The sequence below is a fragment of the Phodopus roborovskii genome, unplaced genomic scaffold, assembly GCF_943737965.1.
Source record: "Phodopus roborovskii unplaced genomic scaffold, PHOROB, whole genome shotgun sequence".
Lineage (NCBI taxonomy): Eukaryota > Metazoa > Chordata > Mammalia > Rodentia > Cricetidae > Phodopus > Phodopus roborovskii.
In genome coordinates, this window is record NW_026126418.1 from 45819974 (window position 1) to 45845921 (window position 25948).

Consider the following 25948-nt stretch of genomic DNA (forward strand, 5'->3'; position numbering starts at 1 on the left):
CCATAGGAAAGTGAGGACTGCTCTGATACCAGGGTAATGCTCTCTCCTCTGCTAGAGTCTCAGTGCTCTGACTAGAGACTGAAGCCAGCTGGCTCTTGGTGGGAGCATTCTGCCCTCTGCTGGATCGAGCTAGAAAGAAAATGAGTCTGCATTGCCTTACAAAGAATTAATTAAAGCTGGAAGCATTTAGGTTTGCCTGAAAATAAATATTTGCTTGCATGCTGATGAGGGTTTTAATTAAGCGGGAGATGCATTCCTTCTGGGATGTCTTCATCGTCAGAGGATTTCCAGGTATCCGAGACAAACATCTCTGTGCATCAAGTACATTCCCTCTGCATAATAAATACTCCATGCCACCATTTCCAAAGAAAGGTAAACAATCCAAACTGAATCTTGAATAATTTTTCAAGTAGTCACACAGACTTGTGATAAGACAGGGACAAGCCCAGGAAAACCTGGGTTGACAGACTAATTCTCCCAGGTGCTAAAGTTCTCTTGGGCTCAGCCTGTCTGGACTAAGAACGAGGTGGAGCTACATTAAAATGCTGCTGTAGGGCCACCACACAAAGCACCTTAGCATTCCCCATGCTCAAGACAAGTGTGACATTTAATTGTAGCACACCTATGATCCACAGTTCACTATGTGCTCCATGTTAACAATATCGTGGAACTAGTGGTATCCTGAAATTCAGTTTGGGTAAAACAGAGACTCGGGCACGAATGTAAGTCTAGAGAACAAAATGACTCTAAACATGTAGAAAGAAAGCAGAATGCCCTAAAAGTAACTTTTGGAGAAGGGTGAAGAGACAGAAAGCCTTGCTACTTGGGGTTGATCAGCCATCATCTACCATGTTGTTCTCTACAATTTATACACACATCTCAACATTCTCAACTTTAGTAAAAATCAGCAAAATGAATTCAAAGAATCATCTTTTACAGCAACCAGTTTCTTTCAAGGCTGTGCTTTTCCCTTCCTTCTATATCCCTCTTGGGCTTTCTCTCTGCTCTCCTTTTTACTTTAAACCCAGAAAGAAGTGTTTTGAGCAGGCACTCCCAGTGCCGTGGGGCACTTAGCTGGTCCTCACTTTCCACTACCAACTCCACAGGTATGTTTTCTCCAGTGCTGTTGCTAAAATGACATCAGATAGCCCTGCTCTTGAGATGATGGCCACCTTAGGGGTGGTGAGCAATTGACTGTGATGATGATATTAATGTAGTCATTCTTTGGTAATAGCAACAGGTCTGTTTGTAACTTAATTTGTTTAGTTGAGTTTGTTGTCTTCATTAACATCTCTGTTTAATAAAAAGCTGTCTTAAAATCCCATCTGAAAGTCTAGCTGAAGAGTAAGTACAATTGACTATCTTGCCAGCCTCAGCAAGTGTTATATTGATGTCTTCTAGAAGTCCAAGGTCAATAAAATTTTGAGGGTAGTTGCTGAAGACACACAGAGATGATCTCAACACGTGAAATATTGAGCCTCCAGTTAGGTATCTGTCTATGTAAATAAATATGTGCTAGGCTGATGATAAGGGAATTAGGAAGGAAATAGCAGAAGGTGTCTTCTGACTTTTTCTTCCGAATTCAATCTTTTACTAATTCTAATGTATATATGTATACATATAGTTATGCAGAACATACATTTATGAGGTGTAGTGTAGGATTTTAATATATCTTTTAATGTTTAATGACCTGTTTGCAATAACTGACATGTTCATCTGCTCATTTACTATTTCTCTGGGTTGGTAACATTCCAAATCTTTTCCATTAAGTATTTTGAATGATGCAATCAGACAATCAGATGTCATTAACCAGTTTCCTTGCTGTGCTATATAATATTAGAAATTACTTCCCTTGTACAACTGAACCCCTATACCTGTTCACCTCCTGCCTCTCCTAGGCTTACGCCAATTTCTGGGCTCTAGTACCCACTGATACTTTTCTTTCTCCTTTCAGATCAGTCTGAGCTTTGGCAAATAAGCGATAATAATAATATACTTATCATCTGTCTCTGGCTTATTTCCCTTAATACAATGTTTCCTAGTTTCATCATGCTTTTGCAAGTGGCAGAGCTTTGTTCTTTGTTCATCTGTTGGTGGCAACCGTGGCTGATTCCATTTCTTGGCTCCTTGGTATGCTGATTTCATTTCCTTATTTTCTTTGGATATATACCCAGTAGTGCGATTGCTGGGTCATGCAAGAGTTCTATTTCTGGCTTTTCTGAGGAAGTTCCGTAACATTTTCCACAATAGCTGTACAAATTTACATTCCCACTAATAGTGCTGAAGAGTTCCCCTCTCTGCTCTTCCTGACCAGCATTTGTTTTCAAAGTCGTTTTGGTATGTCAACTGAACTTCAGGAATGATGGTTTCTATGTCAACAAAGTGTGTGTGTGTGTGTGTGTGTGTGTGTGTGAGAGAGAGAGAGAGAGAGAGAGATCTTTAATGACAGATCAAATTTTGTTTTCATGGTATATTATCTAGTCATGCAAGTACTGATCGAGGAGAAGAAAGCACTTGTAAATGGTATTACACTATCTTTTGAGTTTTAAAGTACATCTAAGTTTCAATTGGAGACCTGTAGCATCCTCTTTGAGTGCTTATAACTGAGCTGTGCTGTTGACTCCCTGAATGCAAGAGAATCCTAGCCTTGTGTCAATCAGTAGAAGACAGCAGGGTATATTCCTTTTTATTAACTAGAAAGTCATGTATTCTAAAAAGGAACCACCAGCCCCCCTTTATCTGATCCATATACTCTATGAGCAGTTCATTGTCTGAGGGAGATTAGAAACGATTTCATTCATTCATATGGCTTGCCATTTTACGACATGAAAGACCTAGGAAAGTCCCGAGGGAGGCTTCGTTTCACCAGTCATGTCGGCTGGTCTGTTTCAACAGAAATATAGATTATTTATATAAACATCTCAGCCTAGCAACAGCGACTTTAGTTCTTCTTGTCTTCTATAGCAATCCTACAAGCATTGAAAGAGACAGACAAAGATCATCCATACTAAACCTTTGTTTATGGCTTCTTGAAAGGAAGCACTCTAAATTTATATTTCTTAATTTCTACAGTTGTAACGAGATGTACAGACAATTTAAATACTTTTCTCTTGAACTTGCTCAGCACTCAGCACGTTAAGCACATTCTAAAGAATGGAGCACACTGCCTTAAATGACTTGACCAAAATAAAATGGAAGTAAGTATAATAAGTAGTTGTATCTTGGGACCCATGCAGACAAGCCAAAGAACCAGGAGCTATGTGAACCCCCCACTCCAGGAGCCCATTTCCCCCCAGGGCCCTGCACAGAGTAAGTGCTCAGTAAATATTTAGAAATAAGGAAACAACATTGTGCCCTTTTAGCGATTGGCTTGCAGTTGTTATCTTAAGGGTGTATTCAAGTAACAGGTACTTCATGACTACTTAGCCTTATGGGTTAATGTTTACAAAGTGCTTTGAACTTCTTGGGAAAAAAAAAAAAGAATGTTTTTGTTGGCACTGTATCATACTTGCCAAGGTACATGAATCCCTCCCATTTCCATTCTCCAGCTGCCAGGGCTGTGCCCTCCCTCTGTGCAAGGCTGGGCTCTCCCATTAACCCAGTCTTTCCTGCCTCTGCTAGCCTGCTCTGGCACAGGTAGGTACACAGGGACAGGTGGGAATGGAACAAGCCTTCGACAAATTTCTTTAAGGATTCTGGGGAAAGTGTGGAGAAGTGAAAATAGGGTCCTTATTAATGCTCCTTAGAGGGTTTGGTGTTAAGAGGGGTGTAGAAACCTGGTTAGTCAGGGGAGAAGCTACTGGATGCACACTCTTCAGTAAAGGCAGCATCAAGCTTCGTCCAGATAGGCTGAGGGTATAGAGATTTAGAGACAGCATACTCGGAAGTTGCCTCTGTAGATTTTAAGTGGATTATACACATACCTGAACTAATGTCTGGCTTTTTGTTCTGTTAGAAAGTTCTTATAGATAGATTTCCTTTATATGAGCAAGACTTATATCTGCTATAATTTCTTTCCTTGTAGTTTTTCTTCTTCATGTTTCATGATTGCAAACAGCAGTGTTCAATCAGCATATGGTTAGCTAGAGTGGTCATGGTTTCTAACCTGTTTGTTACCGTCACTAAACACACTATCTTAAGGTTTAGGAATGTGACAATTAAAAAGGTGAAATATTGTTTGAAGAACAAAGCTATGGTTTCTGTGGAGAATGGATGGCCATCAGAGTAAATTCAAACAAAAGATGTTTTTAGTTTGGAGGTTGTGACATATTAACTTTTAACTAATAACACACAATAAAGATTCCAAGGCAATACAGTTGCAGGCTGCAGATAAATAGAATGGCTTCCCACTGAAGAGCTTGCTTTAAAGGCAGCAACAACGCCTATTTTCTGCACTGAAGCAACTTGTTTTCTAACGCAGCCCGTGAGGTTCTCTGTGTGGGTGGAAATTTTCCATAATACATATTTATACCATAGCTGCTGTCCATGTGGCACATTTGCTCTCTCAAAACTGTTTCTAGGGACTGGAAATGAATGTCATGTGGGCAAAAATTAACATGGTATTCTGTTAAAGCAACAGACCACAAAAAAAAAAAAAAAAAAAAAAAAAAAAAAAAGATGCCTGCTCTGCATCAAAGAAAAACTCAGGTAAGTCTGGTTTTAACATGCCACAGGGTTAACTAGAAGTAGGCCTTTAGATTTTAAAACAAAAAAAATAGACAAACTTCCTTCTAGTTAGGGTGCATTCATTGTATACCTGAAAACAAAAGAAGTGGAGTGAAATTTGTAGTTACAGAATAATCGGCAGTTTTAGCACTCTGAAAGCTCTCAGTCCACATGAAAGAAAGCCGTAGGGAAAACATCTGTTTGGGAGGGACCCCAGATAAGAAATGCTTTCTCTCTCTTCTTGATTCAATAGAGAATGTATTTCTCATTTGGCCAGTGTTGGGGATTCACATAAGTGACATTGAACTTTATCCTTTAAGTAAATGGAGGTGTGTAGAGGAAGCCAGGGCCACACTGTTTCCTTTTCTCTGTTAAGTGTCTTGTGGCATTGCAGGGGGCGGTGAACTCCTGTGAATGGAGTAGATGAGGCCTCATTTGCTCTGGCTTGGAGAATAGGAGATGTTCTCACTGACATTTGCCCACTACAGTCCTATGGTAAGTTTGAGTGGGTAAAGTGGGGATTGATTCTCATCATGCGTTACTCTACTTGATTTAAAGCAGAGGAGAAATTGGGCACACTTTAATGAAGTGTTGTATATTAAGATAAATAAGTTATTGCTGGGATTTTTTTCATTTGTGTGCTTAGTGAGTAAGGTGACTCACTCTTTGGGGCTCCTTTTCTAAATATTTTGGACTTCTCCGCTTTGCTTGAAGATCTGTTTATATATATGAACATATATACACATATGTATATATATAAAATAGCATATGGTCAGTGGATTTGCTGGTGGTTATATCTTGTATTATGAGAAATGCTGAGCTTCTGACATTTAGTTAAATTTTTATTATGGTCAGAAACTTTTAATGAGTGTGAGAGTGCTTTGTCACTACAAGAAAGCCAAAGACAAGAGAACTGGTAAGGAGTCAAATTAAAACTGATTGCACAGTAGAACTCAAACATGAGGCCAAGGCCAAGGCTAGTGGGAATTTGCTCTCTGTGCATATGTGCACATGTACATATAGGTTTGTGCGTGTTTGTGCATGTGTGTGCTTGTGTGTGTGCATGTGTGTGTGCATTCAAGTGTGTGTGTACATGCAAGCGTGTGTGTGCATGCGTGTGTGTTTGTGTGTGTATGTGTGTGTGTGTGTGTGTGTGTGTGTATATATATGCATGTGTGTGTGTATGTGTGTTTGGGGAAACTTGACATCAGCTCTTCTTGTCTTTCCACCCCTGTATCATCTGCAGAGAACAGACAAACATTAATTGACACACTATCACGTTGTGTGGCTGCTACAAAAACAAGTCAGTGAATTCCCTGTTTTTAGATGTTCTCTGTGAGACAGGTCTGACTGAGGTACTTGAAGAGCATCCAGGAACAGCTGACAGTCAAATTGCCAGCAAAACTTGTTTACTTTAAGCCAGACACAAAGTATTCTTTTAAGCCTTGTTGTATCTGAGTTACACTTTAGGGTTAGACCACCAGGGGTGGGGCCACTGTGTCCAGAGAGCCTTTGTTAAGGACTCTTTGATATCTTAGAAGAAAGGCATAGCCCAGTGGATCTCAAATTGGTGCATGTAGGCCCCAGGAGAGTGTGTATCTCAGCCCTAGAACTTCTGAGGCTGCAGATCTGAGGTGGAGGATATATGCCTCTGAGAATCTTCATTTTGTAATGGATATAGTCATTGCTTCTTTTTCTTTGCAATGTCTGTATGCATGCATGCATGTGTCTGAATGTGTTTACATATATAGAAACATGTGGAGACCAGAGGTTGATGTGAAGATGTCTTTAGCAACCCTTCACCATTTTATTATTTCTGAGACAGGGTCTCTCACTGACCCTGGAACTTTTTACTTTAAATTAGACTGCTTGGCCAATGAATGGCTCCTAGGGATCTGTCTGTCTCTGTCCTCCAGAATGAAGGCTACAAGCCTGTATTGCCATGCCTAGCTTTTATGTTGGTATTGGGATCAGAACTCAGGTCCTCTTACTTGCACAATGTGTCAATGTGTACTGTACACACTGAGCTGTCTCCCTAGGCTCCTTTGTTTTCTTCTTTCCTTCCTTCCTTCCTTCCTTCCTTCCTTCCTTCCTTCCTTCCTTCCTTTCTTCCTTCCTTCCTTTCTTTCTTCCTTTCTCTCTCTCTCTCTCTCTTTCTTTCTTTCTTTCTTTCTTTCTTTCTTTCTTTCTTTCTTTCTTTCTTTCTTTCTTTCAAGATAGATTCTGATTCTATGTTCCAGGCTGGGATGCCACTACTGATCCTTATGCTTCTGCTCCCAGGAAACTGGGAATGAACCACCAGACACTCAGTTAGACAGTCTTGCTCTTTGACAGAAAATTCTGCCAGTTATCTAGCCATAAAACTTTTATTAACTGTTGGAAAAACAATGTCAGGTGTGCCCTGTATGGCAGGAAAATGAACAGATAGGTCATCAACAACTAGGGGACTGGGTCTTAAGTCATGAATGTCAAAGGCCAATGTTTATGGGTAGATTCTATACTGGACCATAGACAAAGATAGACCTGGGGATGTGGTGCAGTGCTAGCATGTTAGCATACTTGAAGTCCTGGGTTAAATCTATACCACAGCGAGCCTTAATGGAGACATATTTCTTTACCACCACATTTTTCCCCTTCTAAAACTAGTAGTAAGCAACCAAGATGGCACTGGTACTTGCAATTATAATTGTTCCTGCAATGGTATTTCAGTCAATAGTTCAGTCAATTTTTCTTGGGAAGATCATTGTGAAAGCCACTGAAGAGAACAAAATGAAGTACACCCAATTCTGCGATTTGTTCACACCTACTAGTCACCATATATGGAGGTGATGCATAAAGAGAAATGAGATAAGATAAAGGAAAGATACAGGGATCAAGTTAAATAAGCTAGTGATGCTGTGCATGGTATGGTCTACCAGTCGTCCGGCTTCCATGTGGTTGATCCCATGTACCCTCTCCAAATGGCAGATCTGGGAGTAAAACAAACAACAATGATATCTCAGGTGCTCTTATTAAAGACAAAGATGGAATTGGGGAAAATCATACTATCTAATCACATCACCAACAAACTCACACATACAGAACAGGAAGGACAAAGGGGTGTAGTGTCAAATTGTCACAGCTTCTCATCATTCAGACAGTTTTCTTAATCAGTTTCTACCCACTGTAACATGGTTTACTTGACAATATTCAACATCTTATTTTAAGTTTTTCCACTGACAGAATAGTTCTTGAACTATTTGCTAGCTATTTTGAGAAATTTTATTTGAACTACCAATTTTTTCGTTTTTGCACAAACAAAAATTTTAATTTAAATATAGTTTGTAAACAGCACATTACCAGTGCTTTTCTCTCTCTAGTTATTATTAGTATATTCACATTTTCACAATCACTGATGGTAATTAAGACAAAGGGGCTGGCAAAAGTAGCCACCATTTTTGAACTTCTGTCATCTGCTGGATTACATTGCATTAGTAATCCCATTACAAGGTATCACTGTTGCTGTTTGCACATGAATTATGAAATATTACACAGCTGAAAAGTATTTCAGTATTTTTACATGAAAAAAATTGAATGCACCATTAATTTGCTCCAAAATATTTCTAGAGAACCTTCAAAATTATGAAGAGACAGTAAAATTAAAATTCTATCTAGATTTGACTCTGTGTATAATTGAAAGTGACTAATAAGCGAGACAATACCATTTCTTCTTGCCTCAGTTAATGTCTGTGGTAAGTACAAGGTTGTGCCAATTATGTCATGCTATGTTCTATGCTTATAATATTTATGAAGACATTTGAAAATCAGGTAATGTTCTTCCAGTATCTTCAAGACATCCTGTGTGTCCACTCCCTGCATATTTCTAACCCAGACCCTTTACCTTTTAAATACAAAGCTGCAAATTCCCAGCTAGCAAATTTCCTCATGCCACATCCTACCTACCAAATTAGAAGCCTACCATAGTGTTAGACATCATTAGGGTTTGTTAGACTCTTTCTATTATGGGCATCACATTATTGTACTAATTTGAATATATAAAATATATTCCTCTCTACCTCAAATTAGAGTCAAAATTTGAATACATGGCTTTCCTATTCTATAATCTGTTTCCAATCCTACAGGACATTGCAAGTCTGCTATTCTGAGCCCCACATTGTTAATACTGTATAGTCTTCTCTTTGATTGAAAGTCTCTGCTTCATCTTACTGTTTAAATGCAAAGTTCATAGCTAAGGGACTGATTCAGTATTCACTTGTGATCTCTCCAGTGGAAGAGATGAATATCTCGTGTTGTTTGTACTTTTATTAATGAGTTTACTGAATAGTCAGCTTGCCAGGAGTTTAGGTATTGGAACTAAAGTTTTTCTTTCCAATTACTTAAACTTTGCCAGCTTTCTCTTTTCCTTTGGCAGATACTGGGGGTTTTGTTTTTCTATAAAACAGAAAAATACAACACAATTCAGTATTATGAAAGTTTCCATCTCAGTTCAATTTGAAGGCATTTCTTCCAATATGGCCAGTCAAACAGAGACATCTGGGTATTCACTCTTCTGGAACATAATCTCCTTTTTCATCTTTTGGGTTTCTACAGTGTGAGGCAACTGGAACATGAACAAGGAGGGATAATTCACTGCACACATCTAATAGTGTAGTTATAGTCTGTCCTTTGGAAACTATGTCCTGGCTTTTGGGGCCCTTTGTGTAGAAAGTACCTACTTGAGAGTTCTCAGAAGGCCTTCTTCATTTATGGATCTCAGATGTAGCTCCAGGAAGATCTCATTCTTGTCATCATTTTTTGTCATCCTCTTGATGGGGTCCTCTTATTAGCAACTAGCTCTTCTTGGTGAATTTCTCAAGGTATCACAAGCTTAGCTACTTCCCTGAGTTGCTTGGTTCAAGGACATACACATGCAGGTAGCCTAGGGCTGGGCCTGCTCTCTTTTCCACATCATTTTCCTTCCTATCAGACGGGGAGGAAGATGATCCAGGCTATTTTAGGTGCAGATTCAAGAGAGTTGGTGCTGAGTCTTCCTACATGCTTAAGAATACTTCTCTTGTTGGTTCATGCCCTTGGCTCAGAGGTGAGAGGCATACCCTCTAGAGAAGATGGAAAAACTTGAGCATGACTTTTATTTTCTCCCCACCCAGGATGCCTTGTTCTTTCCCCTCCACAGTCTTCTCTTAGATTTGGCTTGTAGGGAGAGTCAGGCACCATTTGGCATGAAAGTTGAGAGCACAAGAGCTGTTTTTTTTTCTGTCCTTTGGTAAGCTTTGTAGAAGGTGTCTTGATCCAGGTGCTATCCGTTGTCTATCATTTTAATCTTGATATTGGGAGTCTATAACTGCAAACTCTGGCAAAAGGAAAGCATGTACTCAATCACCTGCTATATGTATGAACTTTGCAGAGGGTTGTGTTATTGATTGGTGTAAAATTGAACATTTCTGATCTGTATAAAACCCTGCCAAGGAATGACAATGCAGGTAAACATGGGCCTGCTCAGCTGTACTCTCAGCATGTGGAAACAAAACCAGGAGGATTGAAATGTGGAACCACACTGGGTTACACAGTGAGAACATGCTCTCCCCACCCCCCATCAAAACCAAAACCAAAAACAATGGAAAGGTATGTTACAAGTTGGGATCTATCCCAAGAACCCATAGAACTCAAGAGTAAGTTTATAACTTGGTGTCCAAGAGTACTGAAAACACATTCCCCAATGGGAGATTAATGGATAGCACTCAATACCACACAACTGCAGTGAAAACATGGAGATAGTATTAACTCTGCTGCAGTTATAGAATCTCCAGGCACTGATCTAAATTATCCTCAGATAGTGAGTGAGAACAAGAGAAACCTTCACTTATTGCTGATGGCAATGCAGAATGACACATTCCCCTTAGAAAATAGCCTGGCAGCCTCTTGAAAAGAATAGAATCTAGAAATTGTGTTACTTGGTGTTTTTTAAGTAAGTTGAAAACTAAGCTCCCCTCTGCTACACACGTGCTCTTGTGTGCAAGCGTGCGTAATAGAGATAACACAAGGACACAGTAAAGGTCAGGGGCTTCTCAAGAAACAGAAATCAATGGGATGGAATACAGAGGAATTTAGCATAGTTAAACCAACATTCTGTACAATGTTACAATGTTGATTGTTCATAATTACATACTTGTCACATGCATAAAATACAGGACAGCAGGAATGAATGTTATTGTGAACTATGGATATGGGTGCTGATGCTGTCTCAAGTACAAACTCTATACCACTGTGATGCAGGATGTTGGTAATGATTGAGTCCTTGATTCTGTGGTGACTGGACACATGAGAAGTCTCTGAACTTTTCATTCAATTTTTTTGTGAGTTTAAGTCGTACTTAAAAAGTAAAATACATTGAAACTTATTTTATATTACTAACACTATTATAGCCACATTTAGCCAGACATAGCAGATTGCATCATTTATAAAAGAATGATGCTATATGACTCCACTCCATGGATAAAGGTTGTCTATAAAATCATAGGTATAGTTTGATCCCTTATTTTCTGCCGTTATTTTTTGTTTGTTGGAGATAGGATCTCAGTGTGTAGTCCACACTGACTTTGTACTCACAGAGATCCATCTGCCTCTGTCCCCTGAGTCCTGGGATTAAGGATGGCCACTAGGACATCTGACTCTGCCTGATTTCACCCTGAGGTGACTATGGAGCAACACTGTAGGTGCAAAGAGCCCATCCCTTCCTGGAAACCTGAGCCTAGACAGTGATCAGGTTGTACTTTCAACATTACAGAGAACTGTACATCACACTTAACTGTTCTGAGTGACGCAATTCTACAATGACTATTACTCAGAAAAACGGTGGTCCCTGGAATTCTGTGTTCTTAGAAAACTTCTGTGTTCAGAACTTGAGTTGGCTTTTTAAAGTAGGTTAGAAGAACCAGAAGAGACTCAAAATTGAAACTGGAATGTTAGACACAGTAGGGGTGGGGTCTTGTGTACTTCTCGGATTGTTTCTAGCAACCACAGATAACCGTGGGAGGCAGGGCTTGTTTAAGATAAGGAGGTGGAGGGGAAATGCACTAGTGATTCAGGTGGAGAAGGAAGGTCAGATGGTTGGGTATGGTGAGAGATGCAGCAGGTGATCACACATTTGAGCCCAAGGCTGAGCTGGACTGTACTTGAGTAAATCTGCACCTCAGAACAGTTGGTGCTTTGTGTAGCTGGTCTAAAGCAGGGCAGCATGGCTGCAGGAAAGATGAGTGCTTCTGTGTTGGAGCATCTTGAGAAAAGACAGAGTGCTTCTCAAGCAAGTCAGTTCTCAGACAAACTTTTTTTTTTTTTTTTTTTTTTTTAAGAGGTCATATAAAATTTCAACTTTGTCTCTGAGATAGTCTAGGAATGAGTCTTGGGATCCAGTCTAGCATTTTCTCTCTGTTCTCACCACTGACAAATTTTCTCATTTATGCTAAATTATAAATGAGGGGCAGAGATGAACAGCAAAAGCAAATGTCATTTGTCCATTTGCTATGGGTTTGCTTCCTATAGTCTAGGTGTTTGGAAGTTTTTGGCTTTATTTTCAGTTGGACTTTCTGAAACACCTTAGAGGACTGTGAGTGCCTAGCTACTTCCTTCAAGCATTCCCTTCCCCAAGAGCATGTACAGTTGCCTCTTCCTGCCTGCAGGCATTGCTCTGTACCTAGGAGAATTTAAGGTCCTGATTTTCAGCTCTTACCTGCTTATTTGGTTCTCAGCAAAGCTTCTAGAGCCGCACCCTTATGTGCATATTTTTATTAGAACACATCCACAGTTAACACACTCCAGTTTCCACCTTTGGATTTCACCTGTCTTTTCAAATTACTCTGGAACTTAATCTGCCTCCTTTGTATGAAATTGACTGTAACTACTCAAGGCACAAAGTCCAACAGTGAGTGGACACGTTTATGTAGGTCACACAATGAAGAATGTTGTTTTCTTTCATTTCCTTTTAGAAAATATCAATACATTAAAAGATTGAAACATAAACAATTATGCACACACAATTCTTTTTAATCTTATACAGTAACTAAGTAAATTCTGTTTTTCCATTGAATCCTCACTGAATTATTTTTATTTAGAGAACATTTTCTAACCACCCAGTCTCAGGAGACTGTATCATTTCCCCACCCAGGATAAGAAGTTGGTTCTTGGATCATGCAAACAAGCTGTCGTTGCATCCCAGGGCATTAATCATCATGGCACACACAAAATTGCTCTGCTTTGCTGTACTGAGCCAAAGAGATGATGCATGGGGATTCACACTCCTCCACTCTCATCTTCTTCTGTCTCCACCTTCTCTCCGAAGGCAGTTTGGCTGCTACCAAAAAACTACCCCACACGCCAGTTTTTCAAATGCAAATGGTGTTGTTCTCATTTCTGGGAACATCACATCTCCAGGGGTGGTCATTGGGGCATATTCCCACCTACCGGTATCATGGCTGGAAGTTTGGTTGGAGTTTTGTCAATAACAAAGGTACAATCAGAATTACAAAATGCTAAGTAAAACTGGAATATGATCAGGTTAGACTGAGGTGTTTCTGGAGTCATTTAGTGTGTTTACAAGCCTGGAGCTGTAGCGACCTCATGCATTCTTTTACCATGTCGCATAAGCCCTATCCTCTCCCTTTTGGGAATCCATGCTGCCATTAACTTCTGATGCATATACTACCACCATTGCTTCTAGCTCCAGCATTAATACATTCATTTAGGTGAGAGCCAGAGAGCCCAAGGGCTTGGGAGAACAAAGAACCATTGCTGGGCTCTCTGTGTGCATGTTAGAAACTCAAGAATAAAAACCAGGAAGAGATTATTTGACCCTCAAAGAAAGTAAGGCTAGTGGAAATAGACAATCAGAGGGCCAGACTGGCATGGCAGGAGAACTTTGTGCTGTGACAGAACATAGCATATAAAAAGGACACTTCAGGGTGGGCTTTGGAAAGGGTGGTTAGGGGACAATCCTTAGAGCAATGATCTAGAACCTGAAAGAGAAGGACTTCACACTGAGAGGCATTCTGCTTCTAGGCCCTTCCTCATGGGATGTGCTGGGATCCCAGAAACACCAGGGCCACAGAATTGATGTCCTCCAAAGCAACCAGGCCAGGCGTTGATGATCAATGGAGAAATGAGCACCTTCAGTTTCCTTTATCTCGTCGACAATGTGCAGCATTTCAATACCCCTGCCTCAGAAAGCTTGTAGGAGGAGTTGAAGTTAAAGTGGGAACACTCATGTCTCTCATCACAGACATAAAGAGTCAGCCAGGAATCCCTGGTGATTTGGGAGGCTAAGAACAGAAGGGGGTGTTTAACCACAGTGTAGGCCACTGGGGCTCTATTTCTTATTTTTCTGAAGTTGTGCCACCCCCAGTGGCCTTCCTGTTGAAGCAGCCCTTGTACTGATGACTTATGATTAGAGGGTACTTCAAAGATATTAAAGTAGTTGGCTCTCTGTTGTCTGGCATGGTTTCCTTTTCTAAAATGAGAAGATAATGATTGGGAAGACCAGGACTGACAGGGCATCATACAGATTCTATGAACAATTTATGTACTAGGAAAATTAACTGCTTTCCAAGTACCATAGAATCTTTGTAGGTGATTTTTTTTCCCCTTCAATAACTTCATATAGGGCTAATTAAGGACACTTCATGCCCCTATGCAATCATTCCTCTGTGTCAATGAGAACACTGAGTGTGCAATTTACATGGCCCTCTCATAGTTGTTATAATTCCCATACACATTCGTTTATATTCACTACACAGAGACAGGCTGGCGAGATTTTGATATTAGTCAGTCTCTTCATTTGTTTAAACTCCATTTTATACCAAAAGGAGTTTCATTGGCTAAGTTCATGAGATGCAGAGCACAATTCCTTGACTGCACTTGGCACAGTTTCTCTATTCTTCAGAAAGCTTTTACATGAAAACATTCATGGTGATGATAGAGCTTTTTTTTACAGCTGAGAAATTGGTATCAGTAAAGGAAGAAACACAGATATAGTATATTTTTTTTCTCAATGCACAAAGTCAAGCTGAGCCACTCTGAAAGGACCAAAATATTTCATGTGTTTCTAAGCTATGTGGGTAGGTTAAACCAACAGGAAAGAGCAGAGGAAGCCCGAGTCATAGAACTGCTCTCTACTCATTTGAGTTTACAAGCAGTGATATGATGCTACTGTCCTGAAGTAATGAAATTCAACTGGTCTAAAGTGATATGGTTGCTATGGTTTCACTCTTGTAACAAGGAATGTCCTGGGCAACTCCACTGTTTTTCTCTACCTTGAACTCCAATACTTAATACTTTTTAGACAGAATATATTTTTACAAAGTTTTAAGAAACAGAAGACACTTTGGGTAGGAATATAACGGATTCTACTCCCCCAGTGTTGTGAGTGACCTTCCCTACCCTTTAGAATTTGACTGGGAAATCAAATGAGAAAATTTGTTCTCTTTTGACATACTGGATATGATACTGGGTTTCTTAAAACTTGGGGTAAGATAAGTGCTAGGTGCAAAGCAGGAACCTTGGCCTGTGGTTGATCAGTCATCTGTAACACGCAGACAACTTGTTACACCCAATGAAAACAGTGAAGAAAGGGAAGCAAGCAGGGGAAGTGGAAAGGGTGTATAAACATACAAGTCTTAGTGGTCTTTAGGGATTTGGAAAATGCAGAAGTTATCATATTGTTTTCTTTTTAAAATTATTTTTTATTTAATTTAAAAGCTGTCTTATTCTATATACCAATCACAGTTCCCTTTCCTTCCCATCCTCCCATTAGCCCCACCAATCCCTTGTCCCACTCCCCTTCCATTCCTCAGGGAGGGTGAGGCCTCCCATGGGGGATCATCAAAGTCTGTCACATCATTTGGGGCAGGACCCAGGCCCTGCCCCTATGTGTCTAGGCTGAGAGTCTATCCCTCCATAGGGCTCCCAAAGCCTATTCGTGCACTAAGGGATAAATACTAGTTCCACTGCCAGAGGCACCATAGATTGTCCAGGCTTCCCAACTGACACTCACATTCAGGGGGCCTGGTTGGGTCCTTCTCCTCTTAGTATAGTGCTTAGTATCTGTGCCTGTCATGTTGTTTTCAAAACCTTAATTTTCCTTTGCAAAAACATACATAAATGAATGCTATTGACTTTTAGATCTTTGAATAAAAAAGAAAGGGTGACTTTCTTCCTAAAACAAACCTCTTTCTGTCCAGGTCAAGCCAATAGTCAACATCTCTGGGTTCCTGAGGTATTTTTAACTAACATTTATTGAATGCTTACCACTATGCCAAGCATTTCTCTAATAATTTAATTAATAATACCTGGAAAGGTTATTATTTCTATATAATCATGAAAGTGGAGGCATACAGTTGCAAGATGAAGCTACTGACAGTATCTGTTGCATGTTGCCCTTATAGGGAGGGGACTTGTAGCATTACTTAGTTCTTCCCTCCATCTCTCCATACACTTTCTGTGTGTCCCAGTGTACATTTAACATACACATACACACACATGCTTGCACACATGCATGCACACACACACACACACAAACACACATGCAAGTACACACATTTAGTTTCTGTTCATGGTTCTCTCAACGCATGTTAAGTGATTTCTTGCCATTTTGTGGTCATTTGCCTACATGCTTATCTCCTTGAACTGACCATCTAAAAGATTTCTTTATGCTGTTATGGTCATGTACTAAGTAACAAATGAGCTTAAGGCTTAATGGCTTAAGTGACTAACAGCATTGATTTTGTCCAAAGACCTTCAGTTTGGGCAAGGCTCAATGAAGATACGCTGTCTTCCACTCACTTGGGGTTAGCTACGGTGGCTCAGAGGCTAAGACTGGGTTGGATACAGCTCCATTGCTCATGTATGCCATGTTTTATCTTGTTCTCAGCTAGGACCTCAGGAAGTGTTATAGGTGGAATCTATATGCAGTCTTTCTATGGAGTAGTCTGACTTCCCCAATCACAATGATTGGCTTCCAAAGGTCCTAGGAGAACTGGGGTGGGGAGGGACTTTTATAATAATTTGCTTGGGAACTTCTCATTTCTGTGGGCTTAACCAGACTTCAGTAGAAAGAGTGTCTCAAAACCCACAATGTAAAAATACTGTGTGCTATGGGATTTAAGGATGATGCCATCTTTGAAATGTATGTTATGGTGAAGTATGCTTTCATTTCAGGTTCATCATTCCATGCTCTAGGTTTTTACTTCTCAGTTTTATCAACAGTACATTTTAAAATTAATGTCCAGGAAATATAACCACTGAATCAAATTTAAGAGGAGGCAACTTTCTTCACTGAGATGATCTAACACAGGTGGGAGGTGTGTTGTTTACAAAAAGCCATGTATAGGGTGTAAGGTCTTATTCAGGACAAATGGTGGGGCTTGCTAGAAAAGGCACATATATTTACGCCTTCATCTCCAGGATTCTTAACAGTGACATTTTTTCTTGTTTGGGGGAATGAACGGTGGTGCTAGTTTGAGCTTCTAAAGAACATGAACCTTTGGATTCTAGGTGGTGAGGAAATCAAATCTCCCAGCCTATGTCAATTCCCTCTGCTTTCAGGAAATTGTTACAGTTGCTCATTTCTGGCATTTCTTCACTTAAAATGATAACCTGTACACTAACTTGGCCCCTGTAAATCTCCACACCTCATGCTTCACAGGCCTATGTGTGTGTGTGTGTGTGTGTGTGTGTGTGTGTGTGTGTATCTGTGTGTGTCTGTAAAATACTCTCTGTCTTCCCTTTTGGGATTCTTAATATGAACATGCAAGATGCATGGGCTGTTCACATGTTTCTAGTTTTGCTTAAGTAGAGTTAAGGCTAGCAATCAGTAAATATCTGTAAAAAGGACCTGGAGTCAGAGGAGCTTAAATTACTCAGGTTTAACTATATTTGGAAAACATCTATCAGATCAATGGAGATAATATAATTTCCTCACATTCTCTGGCTATGTGTGCACACCACTCCAGCCAGGAGTCTGGCTACTTTTAGGAGCTGTCTGTCACACAGCATGTTTTGGTTCTTCACACAGATGTATATTCAGAGTATGAGTACATTTTCCTCCTAGGACTTATGGCTATTTAATTTTTTGAAGCATTGCCTTTGAACATATATTAAGGGCAAATTTTACCTATCCACCTATCACTGTTTGCACATGTTCCCTGACTGATAATATTCAGCAGTACAGTATGATTCCATGGTAATCACTAGAAGTTTCTCCACCCAGAAAGAACAAGCAGTTCAAAAGTGAGTTTCATAATATCATGAGAATGTTTGAATATTTGGGTTAGATTCCCTGATGGGATAATGTTGTAAAGGGATGGTTGTGTTCTCAGTTCTCTAAGTGAGTTCAAGTTGTGGCTTCAAGAATGATTATTCTTGGAAAGCACAAGATCTTGATGGTTATTGATGTTTCATTGCCAATGGCTTTGGTAGGGTATGAGAAAATGGAAATTAAATTTCCCAATGTGGCAAGGCTTTGGGGTTTAATATCCAGCTCTTGGAGTTTGAATACTGTTTTTCTAGAGTTTGACTGCAATGCTGATAATGAAATTAGGGTCAGACACCACAGGAAACTATTCAGACTCACTGCCATCATTGTTCATGAAAACATCCTTCTACTGTTCCCTGGATATGAGTCAGAATCCTTGAGTCCCTCTCTTATTTCTTCTTAATACCCAAAGTCACAGAGTCCTAAAATCCTATCAATTGTTTTTGGAGGTGCTTCTCACTCCTATGCCAAACAGCAAGCCCCCCATTGCATTAATTCAAACGCTTATCACCCACTTTCAATATTATATAGCAGAAGTTGAATTCTCTTCAGTATCCCTTTCCATTATAAACCCACAACCAAGTTAAAATGAATTAACTTCTACTAAAATTTTAAAAAACTGGTAATTTTTACTTTTATGTTACAATCAAGTCCAAAGTGCCTAGCATGGTAGATGTGGGCCCTCATCCATAATGCTTAGTGAGGTCCTTGGATGTTATCACACACTTGTCTACAAGCACTAAGCATTTGTTACTGGTCTTTCCACTCTATTTCCTCCTCTTGACAACCCCCCTTACCTCATTCTCCTTGGCCTCTGTTTTCCATTGTTACAATTGTCTTTTTCTGTCTAAGACAACTCTTATCATCAACTAGATAGGACAGTCATCTCTCTGAACCCTTGAGAGATTTTCTTTTCTTCCCTTCCCTTACTCTGTTGTGGTGGACAGTAAAGATGTTTTCCCAGAATGACTTGTGTAGAGCAGAGTTGGAGTTTTCCCATCCTCAGCATCACTTTCCTAGAGTTAGAAGTAAGTGACTGGCCTTAGTTCAATAGAGTTTTTCAGAGTTGAAATTTTCACAGATTCTTTTTGAGAAGAGGTTATGTCTAATGTAGACCATCAACCTTTTTTTTTTTCTTGTATATAGAGCATGTAAAGCAAATGCAATACAAAAAATGTCTGGTAGCTTTGGTATCTAATTACTCAAATTACATTTTTAAATAAAAAACTCAAAATGTGGTTTCATAAAGGAGACTAAGAACTTAGCTCATGTGGTCTTACACAGCAAGCACCTTCACCTTCTGAGCCATCTTGGGGGCCCAAGATCCAAACCCAAAGTATGTTAATAGTATCAATGGTTGTTCATTCAATATATCACCATAGGAATACACAACCTTACAACTTTTGGAATACACAACCTTACCTTTGTTTTCATCTTCTTGTTTCAACTGAGCTCTGCTGTGGTATATTTATGAGAAGAGGGACCTATACTGTTTGTTTCACTCTTTTGTTACACTAAGAAGAGCTGGTAGGTGAGCAACCTGCTGTTTAGCTTTATGAAAAAATCATTTTATTTTTAAAGAAAGCTTTTTGTTGTATCTTCTTCCATATCTTTCTTATACCAAAGGGCACAGATCTCAGAGTGGTCTCTCCTTGTATCTTGCCACAGTCTTTCAGTTACCTGCTCTAGTTTTGAATGGTGTATCATTTTTCCATCAGTACTATTGGATATTTCATAATGTTTTGGGTAATGCTATTCATAATAGCCCTGCTATTTGGCTTCTGCTACACACATAGTTAATATTTTGGGCATAGCTCTTCCTTTGAAGCTGGTGGGAGCTCTGTGCACAGATGAAACATGAAGCAGGGAGGGGGGACGTTTCTATCTTGCCCGGTACTGGACTCTTTCATCACTGCTGTGGAACAAAAGTGTTTCACTCTTCTGTAGATAAGAATCTTTCTTTGTGTATTTCCTATATTTAACAGTGAGACTAAGTGCTGTAGATCAACAACAGCCTTTCTTACCACATCCATGCAGATAAGTGAGTCAAAGACAATTAGGATAGTGTGGCGGAAACTGTGACCCACAAACTGATGGATTTTGACACTGTCTTCCAGCATGTTCTTGATAGTAAGTACATGAAGATAGATTAAAGCAATTCCTTTTGTGCCTCCCCTTTACAGAAGAATAGACTATATTTTGCTTTGTCCACTTGGACCCTTGCTTGTTAAGATTTTCTAGATGGAGGAAGGGGCTCAGCCACATTGCTTAGTTTCTTGTATTTGGTCACTGGATAGCTTTCAGTCTTTTCTCCAGGTGTCTTATTTAACTCGGTAGATTTTTTGATGCTCTTTAAATTGCCTTGGAAGTCCTTGCCAATGTGGGAAGGACTTCACTTTCAGCAAAATGCCATCTTACCTGGTTGCTTAAGTTCATTGCCAGTTTGTCTTCCACTAGATTCTGAGGGCTTACAACCTCATTCTTCAAAACAATGAAAATGTGGTTAGCAGAAGCCGTTGTGACAATCTGACTACTCCAGACCCCGTTACTGAGGTATTAATTTCTTCAGTTTTCTTGTCTGAATTCAGATCTTCATGACTAAAATCAGCCAGGCTAAAGGGACTGAAGTTTCCATATTAAACTTCTCCTACATGCTCTAAACTTAATATGTGAAGTTGGAGTTTTCCCACCTAGGTCAGCTCCAGTTTTCTGTGAAAGAAACTCAATAATCTGGAAGGGATAGTCCTGTGACAGCTTTCACTATTATGTAGAAAGTATGTTTAGGCCTCTATCAGGCATGATGGCACACTCCAGAATCCCAGCACTCACAGAGCAGAGGCCAGGTGACCAACAATTTCCAGGCCAGCTTGGATTACAGAGCTGCTCTGCCTCAAGAAATTAAATGCAAACCAACAAAATAAATAAACAAATGAGCTCTGAAAATTTCAGTGGGCTACCATAATATGCAGAGGATTAACAACTGGGGCATAAACAGTAAGTGGTTTTTAAATTATGTTGTTACAGTAAGGTATGTTGTAATAAGTATGTGATGAATCTAAAGGATTCTTCATCTGACCAGGAGTTTTTTGTTGTTGTTGTGGAATGTATTTATGATTTTTAATTGATTTACAATTATTTTCTATGTATTTTTGGACATAATATATTTTAAAAAAAACAGTTTTTCTAGGTAACATAAAAAGAAAGTTTTGCAAAGATTATCCTCAAATTCTTCATTTCCAATGGGCCAATATAGAGAACAAAGAATGTGTCAATGCTTATATGTGCTTTTAAAACTGATTACCATTGTGTCAGAATAACTTTACATCTTTCCAGCTTCCCACCTTAGAAGTCAAGAGTTTGTGATGGGCATAAAAGCACTTTCATAGCCACGTGCTTGTTTTTATATGATAAAAGGATATGCTAACTCATGTGTGCACACTGATTATGATGAATTTTGTTGCTTTCATGAGTTCATTGTATTTTTTATTTTCAAATGAAAATCTGGCTATCATGATTAACTGTATTTTCCATTTTCTCTTAAGCATTTGTAATAACTGAGTTATAAAATAACTCTCTATATTCATTTAATTCTTAATTCTAAAAGACATGAAAAGGGACAAGTTGTATTCCGTATTATGGCTATTTTCTCTGGACTCCCTCTATGTACCTGAAGAAGGAAACATTTTTTTTCCCTTGCTCTTCTATAATTAGAATTTACCACTGAAGATTTTTTTTTTTCCCCTCAGAATAGATGTCAAGTAATTTGGTAGATGTTGTAAAATCAATCAGAGTCTTTAAAAATTTTGTTCTGCCAAGACTGTGAAATACATTTGTACATATTCATTTTTGGATTGATGGATGGATGACAGGCAGTAGGCAGTAAGATTGAGTGCTAAACGATCCTTGTGTCAGGCTTCGGCAATCTTAGCAATCTGATCTGTAGCACATGAAAAGGCATAGGAAAAGAGCAAAGCCAGAAATATGGATGAGAATTTGGTCTTAAGTCAGGAAATAGCAGTTAAGAATTATTTTTACTGGGAGATAGAGAAAAATAGTAAAACTAGGAGGCTGGGACTTTTGATGAATACATGAACCGATTATTTTATGTTTTATTGAAAAGTTCCATTATCTTGTGCCGTGTTGAACTAGTAGACATGAATTGAAAGAGAATAAGAATGAGTGAAGGTTTGGAAGGCTGATTTTTATTGGGAAAAAATGAAAAATAGGCCAAGCTGAATTGATGATCTTCTAGTAGATAATAGTGTTCTTCCCTGGGAGGCAGAGGGCTGGTCTTCAGCCTACAGCTCTTTCCAATGGCCGACTGTATCTTCACATTGTCCATTTCAGTCAAATGTAGTACTGCATGAGGAGAATTTAATGTCTCCTCACCTTCTCACCTAGTTGGATTACAAAACAAGAAGAGGTGCAGAATGTCTGGAGTTCATCTTGCTGGGGAAATACATCATTGCTAAAGCTGTGGATGAAATCCTCATAGACAATGGGGAGCATTTCCAATCTGTACTGTAGGCATCTGTGTGATGCTCATCTCTTTTTCCTTCTCACAGCAGAACCTCTTGTGTCTTCTGTATTCATAAGCATGTCCAAACATCATCTCTGAAAAAGAATGAAAATAGAAAAATTAATGCAAGTTCAGTTTCTTCTGTGGCATCTACTGGTTTGTTCTCAGCCTGCCCTACTTTCTCTCAAACCTGGCTTGCATACCAATTTGGGGTGTTTCTTTGCAAATCTTGTTAGTTTCTGCAAGAAATAACATGTTGTTCTTTAAGGGAAAAGAATCACAGTGATAAACCTGTATAAAACTTTCAGACTGTTGTGCTTAGAGCAAGCAACACTGAAGTGTGTATTTCTCTCTACACCCAAGTCCTCCAGGAGCCCGTGGACAGAGTAAATAATTAACTATCTACTGCTTGTTTGGAAAATGGTGCAGTGTGCCTTAGGGTGTGTGTGTGCATGTAGCCAGCACTAGATGATCTTCAATGTTCCCTGTACTCCACAAGTTCCAAAGTATCATTTCTGCCCTCAGGGAAACCACATTTTAAAACTGAGGAAGGAGAAACCTAGATTAAGCAGAGGTGGGGTGTTTCATTGGAAAATAACAGAAGCTGTCCCACTCCTACCCTTCCTGCAGGCCCCTGAACACATGGGACATTCATTTCAGACAAAGGGCATTTTATTTTTTTCACCTGAACTGTTCACCAGAGTAGATGGTTTACTTTTTCAGTCTTCTAATAGTGAGCCACTTTCCAACAGTGAAGCTAATAAGCAAAGTGTGGCAAGTGGCCAGAAAAGGGACACACTGGAGGTTGGGAAAAGTCCAGAATGCAACTTGTGAACTATTTATAATTTAAAGGAGATGCTGACCTTTTGAAAAAGTTAAATCAGATAAAGAGGCAGTAAAACAGCGAAGGTGGAATTCTGGATATTAACACAGGCAAGGTGACATGTAGGGAGAAAACTGGTGGCCTTAAGTCTACCTGTGCTTCAAGGAGTCAGGGAAGTATTCTCAGAGAAGACCAGCACTTTACATTAATGACCCACAAAAATGTCACTGGAGGTCTCACCTCATTCTTCCGTGCACTTTTTTGCCTTTGTAGAGTCAGTCTACAGGGGAGGCATGGCACATCCTCAGGCCCCTCTGTCTCTTCTCCTAAGTAAACTCTCCTGTTTCCTATCTTTGTGTCTACAGAATTCTAAAGTGGTACAGGGATATGGAGCTTTCAGGATCTAACTTCTGCACTCACATCTGTACCTGTGATAGTATCGGTAGTTACAAAATAAAATTAATTGTACTATATGCACTGATCAGGGTTATTCTGACATTTGAGAAAAGACTCCTAGCACAGCTATTCATAACACTAGCAAGCAGACTACATATGGGCAAGAAGTCAATAGAGTAGCAAAAGCCCTACCCACCTTGCCACCCCTGGTTTTGCAGGTGAAAACTTGGGCCTGGCATCTGGAGTGAAGAGGGAAGGAAACACCTCTTTGTGGTGGATCATTTGTGTGCTTCCTATATATAGAAAAGCTTTTTGTTATATGTTATGAGTGAGACAAACTATGGGGCACCAGCATACACTTCTAAGAACACATAGTCAGCTACCATTTAGGGAAAGGTGCAATAGCATAAGAAAGACTAGCGAATATTAGCAAGCCTCTTCCCTGTAGCTGAGTGTTGTCTTACATACTGACTATGAAGTTGAATGCCATATCCCAGAGAGGAGCGACAGATCGATACAATCTGGCTCCTTCTTCATTCAATTTCTTAGCTCGTGGCTAAGAGCCAGGGATATATTTTGCTGTCTTTGTTCTGCACTGCACACGTGCTCCAGCAAGCAGCTGCTATGTCTTCCTCTCAGGGCTCAGCCATGATCAGGGTGCTTCTGTGAGGTCCTAGCAAGAATTTACATCAGTCCTGGCCAGTAATTACTGCCTCTTTCCAGACACAACTCTGACATGTTCTGCATGTTAATGCTCCGGTGCTGTGGAGTAAGTAGGGTGAGGCTGAAATGCTCTGAAATGCTGTCATAAAGATTGGAGTGGTACTGGCTGCAACAAAGAAGCAATACATCCTTCTAGCCAGGTGTGGTGGGACATGGCTTCAGGGTGTCAAGCCAGGAGGATCAGGAGTTTAACCCAGAGCTATAGGACATCTTGTCTCAAAACACCAAAAAGAAAGGGGTGAAATGTAAAATGGTCAAGGACATCTCTTCAGATGCTGCTAATGTAAGATGTGGTGTATGGATGATTGTACCTGAGCTTGGCTCTTATTTATTGATACTCTAAGTATTTAATAAACACATCAACTTTCCACTCATTCTGCTCTGTTTAAACAACATGCATCTCTTAGGGACAATGGAGACATTGTCTCCTGTGTTTCCCTAAACATGCCTAGCATTCTTCTACCAAGCTTTGTGTGTCCTATTAAAGGGACATGTGATATAGTTTGAAATAAAATTCTTCATTTAGTGTCTTTTATCTGCTCTGTCTCCTTCCACACCTCCCCAGAAACCTCCTTGTGAGGTTTCATTAAGTCAGCTATCCACTTCAAATAATTTTATTTCTTCATTTGTCATCTTGTCATCCAAATTTTGCAACAGCATTTCTTCAGCCTGTGGGGAAGCATCACACAAATATATAAAATGAAGTTTCTATCCCTGAATGGTAAAGTGAGTAAATAAGTGGAGATGTATTAGAGGCAGTGTGAGTAACCCAAAGAGTGAATGGTACAAGAGTTTAGGATTAGTAAAGACACACTCTCTGCTTCTGGTATAGGAAGATGCTTCAGAGGAGGGGGCATTAGGGTGAGCCACCCAGAGTGTATGGAATTTAATGATGTGTGAGAAAAGCAGGTTATGGCAGGTAGTAGAGCTTACAGATACTCAGGAATGATTATCCCAGGTGAACAGACAGAAGGAAGGCTATCACATTTTGGAGCAATGAGCCAGTTTGTTTAGATTAAAATTGCTAACTGAAAATCTAGATTAAAAACTACTTTCTAGATGAGTTCAAATGCAAATATAGGAAATTAAAGCTTGATTTGACAGGTATGGAGTCACGGTATGTGCTGATGATAACATTAGAAGACAGAAAACTGGGAACACCAACTATAGGCAGACAACTTTGTGGTTTGTCTTTTTGTGCTGAGGACCAAGCCTTGAGTTCAAGACAAGATGGAGATAGATGAGACAGTAGGATATTTCAGAGGAAGTGGTGATAAAACATGAGGTCCTATCATATAAAAAGAGAAATCTAAGAAAAATAGGATGGCAGATTGCATCTGCTGTACAATGCTGGCCCAGACAGTCTGGTTCTATCTATAGTCCCATGTATGAGCATCTAGTGGCAAGGAGGAGGCTGTAAACTCTATTCCCTGAATTCCAATGCATACCTTGATATCTTTATGTTTGTGACATCAGATATTTCTCATCACCTTTGAATACAGTTGGTGTGACTTTTTCCCTT

General features: G+C 39.6%; 1 protein-coding gene across 2 annotated transcripts in view; it reads left to right on the forward strand.

Moving 5' to 3' along the window:
* The first annotated feature begins 5043 nt into the window (after positions 1-5043).
* Cytip (cytohesin 1 interacting protein) overlaps positions 5044-25948 on the forward strand; it is a 57026-nt gene continuing 36121 nt past the window's right edge. For both annotated transcript variants that reach the window (XM_051184666.1, XM_051184667.1), the window contains exon 1: positions 5044-5160. The gene's annotated coding sequence lies outside the window, so the exon portion shown is untranslated. The remainder of the gene's footprint in view (positions 5161-25948) is intronic.